The following is a 10,222-nucleotide window of genomic DNA, read 5'->3' as shown; positions in this document are numbered from 1 at the left end:
CATCAAAAGCTATTATTGAATAGTATCTATTCCTGTCATTCTGTTTTCTCCTTCAACCTCTTTTAGTCAATTGGGATTATTTATTTCTTGTATCCTCTGGATTGTACTTAACCATCTTTTCAAATTAAAGTTTTCCTTTCAGTGTTCTCTGTAGTGCTAGACTAGTGGACTTAAATTTCTCTAGCTTATTTTTGTCAGGAAATGATTTTGCATTCACCTTTGATTATGAATGATAATTTTGCTGGATATAGTATCCCCAGCTAGCATCTGTGTTTGTTCAGAGCTTACAGAACAACTTTCTAGGCTTTTCTGACTCTCCTAACCTCCTTAGAAAAGCCAGGTCTTATTGTAATGGACTTTCCTTTATACATGACTTGGTCTTATTCCCTGGTAGCTTTTGATACTCATTGGTTTCTCTGTACATTTAGTATTTTGATTATTATGTGTCACAGGGAGTTTCTTTACTGGTCTTGTGCATTTGGTGTTTTCTAAGCCTCTCATACCTTTATAGGTATCTTTTTCTTCAGATGTGGAAAATTTTATTCTATGATTTGTTTAAAATATTTTCTGTGCCTTAAACCTGGTTTTTTATTCTTTCCTCTATACCTTTTATACATAGAGGTTTACTCTTTCTGTAGTGTTTAAGATTTCCTGGGTATTTTGTGACATGGTTATTTTAGATTTAAATTTTTCCTTGAATTAGTTATCTATTACTTCTGCTTTGTCCTGAAGACCTGAATTCTCTCCTCTACTTTATTCATTCTGATGGTGAGGCTTTCCTCTGACTTTGTTGTTTGACTGCCTGAGCTTTTCAGTTTGAGTTTCATCTGCTCGGCTTTTCTTGAGTGATTATATTTCTTTGTTAAATTCTATTTGCATATCTTACATTGATTTTACTATTTTATTCAACTATGTTTTTATGATTTTCATTGAGTCATTTAGTCATTCTCTTTATGGTCTATGAATATATTCATAATTGCTATTTTGAAGTCTTGTGTTCCAGCAATTTTTTTTCTCAGGGAATATTACAGTAGGGTGCTGGTTTCTCAAAGGGGCATATGGTGATGGTTGTTCATGTTTGTGTTCTTGTGATGACATCTGTGCATCTGTAGTTACAATGTTGGTGGTGCTTCTTGGTGTGGAAATCTGATTGCCTCTGTCAGGGCTGTGTTTGGTCCATTGATGTCTACTACTTCAATCTATCAGTTGTGGACCAGTTCAGTAATAATTGGTGGTTTTCAGTCTTGGAGCCTCTCTGGATTTGGGTACTCATACTCTACTCTGTGCTAGGCAGTTTTATGTCAACTTAGAACAAGCTAGAATCATTTGAGGAAAGGAAACATCCATTGATAAAAATGTCTCTACCAGATCAGCCTATGGTCAAGCCTGTTATACTTTTTCTTGATGACTGGTGTTTAAGGACCCAACTAACCATGGGTGGTATCACCCCTGGGCAGGTAGTGGTGCTGGCATATGAAATATTCTGAGCAAGCCAGAAAGAGCAAGACAGTAAGCAACATTCCTCCATGGTATCTGCATTAGTTACTAATTCCAGGTTCTAGCCCTGAGGTCTTGTTCTGACTGTTCTTCATTGGGGACTGTTATCAGGATGCACATATTGAAATAAACACTTTTGTCTCCACAGTGTTTTTTTTTTTTCATGGTATTTTATTATAGCCCTGGGAAGTCCTAGCTAAGAATGGCTCTAGTTTGTCCAGATTTGAAGTTCTTGTTGAATTTTCGGGTTCAGATTCCAAGCAATCCCAGATATGCTGAGTAGAGATGGATAGGCTAGCAGGTAGGGGAAGGGGATTGACCAGGGAGGTGTTTTAAATAGGGCTCTGGCTCCGGCTCCAAGGAGAGCAGTGGGGGCAGATGTTGGAGGAATATGGGGTCAGTACCACAAGTGGAGACATGCCCCAGGAGGAGCAGCTGAGGTGGTGGTAATGGCAGGTCAGGGAGTATCTTAAGGAGATGAGAATGGCGAAGGGGAAGGAAGACATAGGTAATCTCCTGAGTGACCACCAAGTGTGATGGCTGTATGTCCCCTGGAAGACAGAAGGTCTGAGGGAGGGATGGAAATGGGCAGTGTGGGATGTTAAAGGAGGGTTTCAGAGGCAGACTTATTTTGCAAATTCTTCAGCTTCATGGCATGAGTATGTTTAAGGATACTGTGCTGCAAGGGGCAGTGGAAGTGGATACATATTCTATTAGGATTAGTATATGTGAAACATTCCATTTTATTATTTTTTCATTTTTGTATTTAGCTAGTATATTGTGCATCGGTGGCACAGCCATCAACAATGTGTTACCAATTAACTGTAGTTAATTGTTAAGAACATTTAAATATGGTTAAGTATATGAAATTGCATTTTTCCTCACAAGTTTTAATTTTTCTCAATAAAATTTTGTAAGATATCTGGAAGCAATTTAGAAATAGCTACATCTAAGCTTAATGGAAAAGAGATATTTTTACAATGTTTTTATGAGGAGCATTTTTTTAGTTCAAATATACTTTCCAGTATCTATTTTTAATAGGAGTTTGGTTTAGCAAGTATGTTTCTTGCCATGAGTGTTTCCTCTCACTTAAAAGAAAAGTAATAGTAACTTAACTTTTATAGCTTTATTTTACTGAAATTTTTCTATTCTAATACCAGCTAAGGTATTGTTAATCCCTCACCTTGCCTCTTCTATAAATTAAATTTCCTCACAGATGTAAGTGCGTAGACACATGCATAAAAGGTAGCTAGGTACTAACTAGTAGGTACTTCCTGTGTTATGCCTCACAAGACACCTTACAGATCCAGAGAGGCTCCTGTGAAGTTCTCTCTCTTTGTGACACATAAAGGTCTTGCTACTGTGTCATCTGTCCTTACATCGGGGAGTACTCTCTGCTGCAGGGCTGCAAGCAGGGTCAGTGATAGAAAACTGTTCTGATCTAGCAGTCAGGTGTGGGGCAGGGGCGACTCTTTCTAATTTTCTCAACTTGATTCTTCCAACCTGCAGCTCCAATTCTGGACACAAGCTGGGAACTGGATGAAGGACTCAGTTTCCTCTGCCTCCTAGGCTTCCACTGGGTAGTACAAAGGGCAGCCTCCCAGCCACGCCTCCCCATTGTGGGGTTTCTGCTATGCTGAGTGTGACCAGTGCTGGCTGCCTATTTTCCCTGCCATTGCATTGTAGCAGCAGGCTGGGAGGGGCAGTGAATGGTGTCTTTGTTTTTCCGCATTCACAGGGAAGACAGCTTCAGGTTATGTTTGAGGTAAGGTAATAACAGGTGTCAAGGGAAGGATGTGTGACAAAATGAGGTGTCAAGGCTAGTAAGTGAAAAATTTGTAGCACAGGCTGGCAGGCTGGCAATCAGGGGCTTTTCAGTGTGAAGGAATGGCTGGTGGAATTGTGCCCCCCACCCCAGCAGTCAACTGTTTGGCTAGTTGTTGCTTTCATTAAGACCTTGACCAAACTGAATCAGGCCCACCTACATTATGGAGGGTAAAGTATTTTTCTTAGTGTAGTGATTTAAATGTTAACCTCACCAACTACATGAGTGTGTGTGTGTACATGTGTGTGTGGGGGGGGGGGAGATTGTACATGTATGTATATGTGTGCATATTTGCTTTCCCACAAAATTAGTATAACATTTGTTAAATGCCTGAGTTCTCTGGTCTATGTAAGTTTATTTATTGTTTCAGTCAAGTATGTATATTAATTTACGCAAGTATTCTTTTTTAAGCCTTGTCGAAAATGTCTGAACTACCAGAGCATCAGCCTGTTACCTCTTAAGGTTTCCCTAGGTGGTGACTCTGGCCTTCTCAGCATGACCGAGCTCACACATTTGGGTCCTTCCTTGTTATCCACATTAGCAAGATGTCCATGAAAGAAGCAGAAGATATAATTTATCTTAGACACTCTTCTTAGAATGACCCTTGTATATTTTTTACTGTCCTCTGTTGGCTGACAAGCCAGACTGGATACCTGGGCCTGCCTGTGGAAAGGACGTCCTTTCAGTGGGTGAATGAAAGAATGAACCTTGAAGATAAGCTGCAAGGTCGGTTTCCTAATATTCTCAGAACTTTTCAATGAGTGAAATATCATGACACAACTTTGTTAGCTACAAAGTTCATATTTGAGAACCACAAATTATAAAAACAAGCAAAAAATCACCAAGAAAACATAGTGCTTTGAATAAGTTTATGATTTTGTATTGTACTATATTCATAGCTGTCCTGGGATGCATATGGTCTGTCGCTCAGAAGTTGAATATGTCTGCTAGAAAGCTGGTGCCCACAATTGCCAGGGAGACAAGTATATTCTCATGTGTATTCTTTTCCTTTATTCACTGCCTATTGAACCAAGCCATAGATGATAACCAGAAAAGAAATTTAAAGTTACTGTCATGAATTAAAAGAAATAACTCGCCAAAGGTCACACCATTCATCTCTTTACCATGATATCTTCATTACTTATGCAGAGCAAGAAGTGCACACCAGATGTTCCAGCCTGTTGTCGTTCCTTACAGGAAGCACAGGACATCAAGCCCTCCATCAAGCAGGTCTCCAGTGAACTAAGGTGGTGGGTTTTAACAGGAACAAGAGGCTGACATTTTCCGTGGGCTTTGCACTCTGATCGCAGACAGGTGGGAAACGCAAACATGAAAGGTGTTTTGCAGGAATCATGTCATTCACCTTCCCCAGAAACATTTCCTGTCACCACATTGTAAGGAACAGACACCCCTTTCTTTATTCCTCAGCACACAGCGGAGCTTATTCAGTTCCTCATTTCCAATGGCAGATGAAAAGTCCATTGTGTGGAGATATGTGCATGCTATATTTACATTTGAAAAGGGCCTCGTGAACAGCTACAAGGCCTGTGACACCTAGTAATTGCATATTCAAGTTTTATAATTGCTAAATTTTTCCTCACCAAAAAAAAAAGTAATAAAGTTGCCTTATGATGGTAGCAGGCTGAAGTAGATCATCTGTGTCTCCCATGTGCATTCCCTCCTCTTAATTATATCAATCAAAGGATCCATTTACAAAAGCACCAGGACAAAGTTTTTCCATAATGGAACATGAGTTTTAACAATCTCTGTTAGTGAGCAAAGGACAGAAAATAAGCAAGAGTTGAAGTCATGCTTCACAGGGTGACAGATGCTCAGAGCCAGTGAAAACTGATCATTTACACCGCATTGTCCAGGTGCCCATGTGTCCATCATTACATGCCTCCAATCATTTTAAGTGATGCTACACATCTCCATGAGGAACTCGTCCCCTTTAATTATTTGATGGGAGCAGATCTGTGTTTCACTCAAACCCTAATGTTTACTAGTAGTAAAATTTGTTTTAATTACATCTCAGCGTCTTCTACAAAATCGGGATAACTACAGTGTCTCAGTAGATAGTTTACACAACATACTGATGACTTAATGCACGTACTTAGTAAGCAATACTTAAGGAATTGAAAGAGAATTTTCTCAGTTTTATTTTCTCTTTTTCTTTTCAGAAACATGGTCTCATGTAATTATCCCAGCCTATCCTCCAACTCACGATTTACCAAGTATTTGAACTTTTGATCCTCCCATTCCAACTTTCCAAGTACCAGGACTACAGGATTCTACTCCCATTCCTGTTCTATATTGTTAAAGAGGTCTATTCCAGGGCTTCCTGCATGCCAAAAAAAAAAAACATTCTAACAACTGAACCACATCCCCACACCAATTTTCAAAAATTTGAAACATAATTTTCCATAAATTCTTGAAATGATATGGCATTTCTCAAATTTACTAGTATTCCTGAATATAATACATATATACATACATAATACACCCAATATTTTCACTGTATTTTTCTTGTCTCAGTTCATGTTAAAGCAGAAGGTAGAGTTTATAAATATACCATCAGGTGATGTTAATTTCAGTATAAAAATTATTCCTAATTTAGGCTGTCATCTTCTGTTGCTTTTTGTTGTTTCTATAGGAACTCTTACTTTGGTAAGAGTCATTCTTCACTCGTTCCAGTCCACAGTCTGTGTTGTCTGTACAGTCAAGTCTCAGCCCCAAACTGACTTCGATTTATTCATTCATTCATTTAAGCCTGACCACAGTTTCCCCTCCTTCCTCTCCATTCCCTCCCCCCTAGATCCCCTCAGCTACCACCCCTCACATCTGCTCCTCCTCTGTTTCTGTTCAGAAAGAGGCAGCCCTCCCATGAGTATCATCAAAGAATGCCATATCAAGTTCTGGTAAGACTAAGCACCTCCCCTTGTATTAAGGCTGAGTGAGGCAACACAGTATGAAGAATAGGTTCCCGAGAGGCAGCCAAAGCATTAGGGACATCCCCAGCTCCCACTGTTAGGAGTCCAGCAAGAAGAACAGGCTACACAACTGTCACATATCTGTAGAGGGCCTAGGTCCGTCCTAGGCAGCCTCCCTTGTTGTTGGTTCAGACTCTGTGAGTTCCTATGAGCCCAGGTTAGTTGATTCTGTGGGTTTTCTTATGATGCCCCTGACCCCTCTGGCTCCTACAATCCTTCCTCCCTCTCTTCTGATGCAGAGATTCACAGCTAAACATTAGGCTGGAACTGATTTTTATGAACCTTTTGGAAGGCAAACTTCTGGGTGGATCTGCATTGTGAATATAGAGGCAGATTTGATGACCAAGGAGAGGAGTTTTTCTCTGGTTCCTCTCAAAGCCATTTGGCTTGGTAGGTAGGAGCTGTGACTTTTTCTGGTAACTGAGTCATCTCCCTTCCTTTTTTGCTCTCACTTTGCTTAGTCCATGCTGTTTCCTTTCTTGTCTCTTTACACTTCATATGATCTTCACTTATTACAAAGTAGTAGTTTCCTGCATACTTTCCAACCATTAAAAAATGCTAGCAAACATGTTAGTTCCTATTCTGCCCATAAACAATAGTGGGATTCATGCTGTGGTTTGCTAATGCTAGAATCTAAAAGTAGATAGATAACTTACAAGATGTCATGAGTCTATAACAATATGATGGACAGATCAAGAGAGTCAGAGACCAAGGGAATAAAGGAGAAAGTAAAAAGGTCAAACTCCTGTATACAGACGTGCAGCAGTTCATAAAATTATGGAAATGCAGAACCATAATGCCAGCCCATTGTTCTGAAGGGTGAGAAGTCTAAGATCAAATTGGTCACAGATTTGGTTTCTTGTTTGCTTTGGGTGGGAGGTTAGGTTCCATTTCCTAGTCCTCACTCTTTGATACCCAGTAGAATAGGTAAGTGAACCTCTTTGGGCTCATTGTGGTACTGTTCATGGTTCCACTCTCAAGATCTAACCACTGGTCATCAAGAGTAGGATTTTCACAGATAAACTTGAGGTAGCACAATCAAGTTATAGCACCCTGAAATTAATACCTAAATCAACTAAGAATTATCACTGAATGCCAAACTTACTCATACAGTGTAATCCCTATATCTCCAAGTATCATTCTTTATCACATTTGTGATATCGAGAATCACAATTATGAAGAGAGAAATTTAACTTTAGATAGATTAATCAGGTTATTGGCAGAGAAATAACATGCTTAGTTCCATCAACAATAGAATAAACCAGGATAACTTATTTTATAATGGAAATAAACAAGTTTACCTGTTGTGTTCTTGCAGAGAAAAGTTCCCCTTAGTAAAGCTAACAATCACGTGAAAACAATCAGAAAAACATTCTGTCAAAGTTTGCCTTGGGATATTTAGGAATTATCAATCATGCAAGACCAGGACAAGATATTGGGAGATTTGAAGACATGACAGTCATGTAAAATTCAGGAGCCCTAGCTGTGTTGGGCTTAGAAATTAACATATAAGGAAAATTTTAAAGTTACTGATGAATTTCAGTGTTAATTATATGTTATCTAATTATTGTTATGCATCATGGATATGATAAAGACACGGTGATTCTGTAAGTTGTTCCTATTGTTTGGTGATAATTGATTATGTAAGTGTTAAATGACAAATGACCTACAAGTCAGTTTTAAGTAGTTCATGAGAATAGATACATTAGAAAGATACAGTAGAAAGATGAGTAAACAGGAGTGTATTGATCATTCAAAATCTCAATAAAAATATGTAAATACCCTCACATTGCATGAAAATTATGATGCCAAGAATTTATTTTGGCTTACTTTTTTTTTCTTCTTAACGTTTTGCTTGCTATGTGACTTGAATATTGTGATAATTGAATGCTATCACAATGATATTTACTTTTCTTATAAATTTGAATACTTTCTACTATTCTTTGAAAAAATATATCAGAATTATAAAAATGTCAAGTGGCAAACTTTTTATTTTTTGCATAAAAGCCACTCCATTCTTTATTTCATTTGGCAAGGAAATCAGCACTATATAGCTAAAATCTCAGAACATACACATGTTAATATGCATTAACATTCCTGATTAATTGTGCATTTCTGTATGCTGTTGATTAGACAGAATATGAGGCAAATTGTGTCGCCTAAAGGGATTTGTTGAAATCCTAATCTTAGGTACATGTGGATGTGATCTTATTTACAAATTATGACTTTGTACAGGGAATGAAGTTAAGATGAAGTCACAGCACACAGAAGTTAAGCACTCTTGACATCCTCTTAAGACAAAGTATATGCAACGACAGAGATATCTAGGGAGATAGCAGCCACATGACAATGGTCACATGATGGCATGACAAGTCACAGAGGGCACAAGACTGTCAGCAACAGGAAGCCAGAAAAGGCAAGGTAGGGTTCTTCTCTCTGTTTTAGAGGGACCAAAGACCTGCCTCATATTGAGTTTAGAATCATTGTCTGTATGTGTGAAAAGCTGCTGTATGTGAAATATCTTGTTCTCTTGAGCCCCTCAGTTGATGCTTAACTATGCACTCCTAAGAAACAAAATATGAAGAAGCTTATATAGCTCCCTTTGTTGACTTGTGTGTCTGGCCTTGATGCTCAGCCCTGGGTCACTTGTCCCTTCATGTCTCTATACTTTCTCCTGTCTTTCACCTGCACCCTTCACCAGCCCCACACTTCCTTTTAATATCTTAAATGTGCCTCTACTTCTATGAGCAGAGTAGAATTCCCTTATTCTATGCTAAGAGACCTAGAAATCATATTTGTTAGGTCCCTATTGAGGATACATAGAAACCAACTAATAGTTTGAGTTGCAAGACACCATCCTTCCAGAAATGAAGCAGAATCAGGCTGGATCTGCCCCCAAGAGAGCTTTTTCTAAAATTGTTTTAATTAGATTTCTGTTACTGTGATGAAACACCATGACCAAAAGAGCTCATTGAAGAAAAGGGTTATTTTGGCTAACAATTGTCATTCATCAAGAAGAAAAGTCATAGCAGGAACTCAGGGCAGGACATCAAGGCAGGATCTCAGGGCAGGGACTCAGAATAGGAACTAAGGACAGGGACTCAGGATAGGATCTCAGGGCAGGGACTCAGGATATAAACTTAGGGCAGGGACTCAGGATAGGAACTCAGGGCAGGGACTCAGGATAGGAACTCATGGCAGGAACTCAGGGCAGGAGCTCAGAGCAGGAGCTCAGGGCAGGGACTCAGGGCAGGACATCAAGGTAGGAACTCAAGATAGGATCTCAGGGCAGGGACTCAGGATAGGAACTCATGGCAGGAACCCAGGGCAGGAACTCAGGGCAGGAGTTCAGGGCAGGGACTCACGGCAGGGACTCAGGACAGAGATTCAAGACAGGAAGTCAAGGTGGGAACTCAGGGCAGGAACTGAAGCAGAGGCCATAAACAGATACTGTGTACTGGATTGCTCCCCAGAGCTTGATCAGGTTGCTCTTTTATACCCCCCAGGCTCATCCACCGAGGAGTACCACCATCCACAGTGGGGGCTGGAATACCCAAACATCAACCATTAATAATTAAAATAAAGTGCCCAACATACTTGCCAATAGGCAAATCTTATGGAAGCATTTTCTCAGGTGGGGTTTCCTTCCCAAATTATTCTAGTTTGTGTCTAATTTGGAAAAAAACAAACAAACAACAAAACAGGATAGACACTCTCATAAATCTCATGGTTTTCTTTTAACTCTTACAGTTCCTTATTAGCTTCACCTAGGAGAGAACACACTGAATAAATCTTTCCGAAACAAACCATCATGTCAGTACTTAATACTAGAAAAGCCAAGCAGACAGCCTCGGAGTACAGATGTTTACTGCTACTGTAGCAGATACCCTTGACTGTTTTAACAAAGACC

General features: G+C 39.4%; 1 long non-coding RNA gene across 1 annotated transcript; it reads left to right on the top strand.

Annotated features, from left to right (window-relative positions):
• Positions 1-2,903: 2,903 nt before the first annotated feature.
• LOC131896064 (uncharacterized) lies at positions 2,904-5,706 on the top strand. Its single transcript, XR_009375354.1, has 4 exons — positions 2,904-3,262; positions 3,967-4,048; positions 4,472-4,572; positions 5,503-5,706. It is a non-coding gene; the product is annotated as an uncharacterized LOC131896064 (long non-coding RNA).
• The last annotated feature ends 4,516 nt before the right edge of the window (positions 5,707-10,222 follow it).

This window comes from Peromyscus eremicus, chromosome 19, assembly GCF_949786415.1.
Source record: "Peromyscus eremicus chromosome 19, PerEre_H2_v1, whole genome shotgun sequence".
NCBI classification, from domain to species: Eukaryota; Metazoa; Chordata; class Mammalia; order Rodentia; family Cricetidae; genus Peromyscus; species Peromyscus eremicus.
Note: the sequence above shows the minus strand (reverse complement) of the source record. Positions and strands in the feature narration are given on the sequence as shown.